The sequence below is a fragment of the Canis lupus genome, chromosome 24 (assembly GCF_003254725.2).
Source record: "Canis lupus dingo isolate Sandy chromosome 24, ASM325472v2, whole genome shotgun sequence".
NCBI lineage: Eukaryota > Metazoa > Chordata > Mammalia > Carnivora > Canidae > Canis > Canis lupus.
This window is the reverse complement of record NC_064266.1, coordinates 4,975,325-4,978,674: the sequence shown is the minus strand read 5'-3', so window position 1 is coordinate 4,978,674 and position 3,350 is coordinate 4,975,325.

Genomic DNA, 3,350 nt, shown 5'->3' with positions numbered 1-3,350 from the left:
TCTATCTGTGTTGCCACAAATGGTAGGGTTTCCTTCTTAAGGCTGAGTGGCCGCATTGATTCTACCAAATTAGTTGCTTATATAAAGTATTACTCTGGGATCGAGTCCTGTATCAGGTTCCACACAGGAATTTCTCCCTCTGCCTATGTCTCTGCCTCTCTCTTTCTATCTCTAATGAATAAATAAAATCTTAAAAAAAAAAAAAGACTGAAAAATTACTGGACATGAAGAAAAACATAGTCAAGAAAAAAAAAGCAGTCAACAAAAATAGATCTTGAGATGGCCCTGTGGTTTTAGCAAATAACACAGCTGTTACAAATAAAGGAACATATGTGTATAAGGAGTGAATGGGGGTGGGTGGGTGGGAATCTCAGTTGAATGGTGGAAGGTATGAAAAAAGAACCAAGTGGGGATTCTAGAACTGAAAAGCATAATAATTTTTTTTTTTTAATTTACCAGAGGGGTTTAAAAGATTGAAAATGACAAAAGGTTGTGTCAGTGAACTTGAAAACAGATCATAAAGATTAACCAATCTGACAAACAGAAAAAAAAAAATACTGAAGAAAACTGGGCAGAGTTTCAATAACTGTGGGATAATCAAACAGTGTAACATATGTATAACTGGAGACCCAGAAGGAGAAGAAATTGAGAAAGGGGCTGAAAAGTATTTAAAGATATGATAGCCAAGGTTCCCAAATTTAATGAAAAATATTGGCTTACAGAATAGAGAATCTCAACAAGACTCAAATTGGATAAATACCAAACAACAGGGTCACCTGGGTGGCTCAATGGTTTAGAGCCTGCCTTTGGCCCAGGGCGTGATCCTGGAGTCCTGGGATCAAGTCCCACATCGGGCTCCCTGCATGGAGCCTGCTTCTCCCTCTGCCTGTGTCTCTGCCTCTCTCTCTCTCTCTGTTTCTCATAAAAAAAAAAAAAAAAAAAAAAAAGCCAAACAGCAACAACAACTCAATAACAAACTATTTAGACACATCATCAACTGCTGAAAACTGAAGAGAAAGCAAAACCTCCAGAGCAGTGACAGGACAAAGCAGCATTATATACAGGGGACAGCAGTCTACAGTAAAGCTCACTTCTCATTGAAATAATGGAGGCCAAAATAAAATGGAAGCACGTCTAAAGGGCTAAGGAAAATCTGTGAACTCAATTCAGTATCCAGCAAAAATAATCTTCACGAATGAAGTCAAAATAAAGACAATTCCAAACAAATCAATATAGAATTTGTTGCCTGCAAATCCAAACTAAATGTACTAAAAAATGTTCTTATAGCTGCATGAAATTAATGCCAGATGGGAACTCAGATCTACAGAAAAGAATAAATAACACTAGCAATGGAAGAAATATGGCTTATTTTCATTCTCATAATTTCCTTATGATACAACCAACTCTTCAGATGTAATGCTATAAGATGGGGGTTCACAATGTATATAAAAGTTAAAGCTATGACACATACCAAGAAAATAAGGCTTCTTGTCTCCTCAAAGGGCATGTTAGTGAAGTTCCATTTTTTTTATGTTTCATGCACTGAAAACCATGATCTTCATCAGCCTTAAGAGGGCAAGTCACTTGTCCATGATCACATAGTCAATTGGGACCAAATGCCCCAAGCCAAACCTGTTGGCTGAGAATACAAGAATGCAGGTGGAGCAGTGAAAAGGTTTTTATTGGATACCTCTGACACTCGACACAGTTTCTTGGGCACACAGTTTGGAGCTCATTTAAGATTAGGGTAACTGAAAGAAGTGCACGAATAGAGAAAGACTGTGTAGGCTAGAAAAGGCAAGCCTGGTAAGAGGAAGAGTGGTTTCCCCACAGAAAAAGAAGACAAAATATGCTAGAAATCACTCTCTTGGGTAAATTAAAGTCTGGAAGGAGGGCAAAGCCAGGCAGTCTAATCAGCAGCCTAGAAAGCCAGGAAAACTCCTTCCCTAGCACCTCAATGATGCCTTCTACTTCCTGACCTGCTGGCCATGCCAACTGCACTCAGCACCTTCTTGACCTAGGCAGGGGCCCAGATGTTGTGGCTCTTCCTGGACAGCTCTAGCAAGTGACGAGTCCTGGTTTGCAAAAATGGGATTCCTGGGCATAGTGATAAAATGATATAGCTGTAAAACACCGGCTTACGGTGCTATTTCAGAACTAAACTAAGTGGGGAAGCCAAGTGTAGCATAGAGGACCTCTGAAGAGTATATACTCCCAGAAGTGGAAAAGGGGATGAGTGAGGGAAAGGAACCTCAGATCAGCAAGGCAGCACATTAAGTCTACTTCTTGCTGGGTGGGTGAAAAATCTTCCCTGCCGGAAGCAAGAATATTTGGGAAGAGAATCCAGTCAGGGGTAAAAGGCCCGAAGTGTAGTGAGCACTTGCCTTCCCTCTTCCACCATCTACCTATTCTCAACTGTACCAAAAAAGCAGACTTTCCTTGGGGGGGATGTTGGAAAAGCACATCTTTGTAGTCAAGTCCAATCCTAAGGCTAAGGTCAACTATGCCTGGCAGCTGCATGAGAAGTTTAAACTAGGTCAGAAAAAAAAATAAAATAAAATAAAAAATAAATAAACAAACTAGGTCAGATTTGTAGTTGATGGGAAGTCATCAATACCCAGTACCCAGTGAGACCAGGTTGCTGTAGTTCCCCAGCATCCCCTGTCTGTGTAGGACTTGCGCAGGACTCCACAGCCTCCACACCTCCTACATGAAAGCCAGTCACACCCCTAAACATTACAGAAGCCTGTTATACCAAACAGTCTTCCTCACTCTGTTGTCAGACTTGCCTATGATTCCAAGTAAAGAAGTAAGAAAGCTACCCTGAGGAAGGTAGGAGGAATGTCTTGATTCTGTTTTTGACTATAACCCTGATGTGGGGATTCTATTAACTCTGGTCTATCCAACCGGCATCATTTATCTACTTGTCTAAGTCCTGGTCTACTACGGGGTTTACAAGTAAAGCAAAAATAGAATTGCTAACCTGGAAGCGCTTTAAACTTAGGAAAACTACACATGAAAATAAAACACAAATGTACAATCACAGTCAGATCTGAGTTTTAGGAATCTGGAGATTACTTTATCTAACAGTGTTAGATTTAAGGATCTGAGCCCTTCAATTAAATTCTTGCTGCCTAGTGTGGTCTGAGGACAGAGTCAACATCATCTGGAAGCTTGTTAGAGCTGCTGATTGAGCTCCACTCCAGTCATGCTGATTCATAATTCGCACATTTAAAAGATCCCAAATGATATGGATGGATATTCACATCTGAAAGGCACTGGGTTATATGATCTGCCCAGGTGTATGGTTCAGTAATAGTAACAACTAACAAGAATGAAATTTCCTTTCT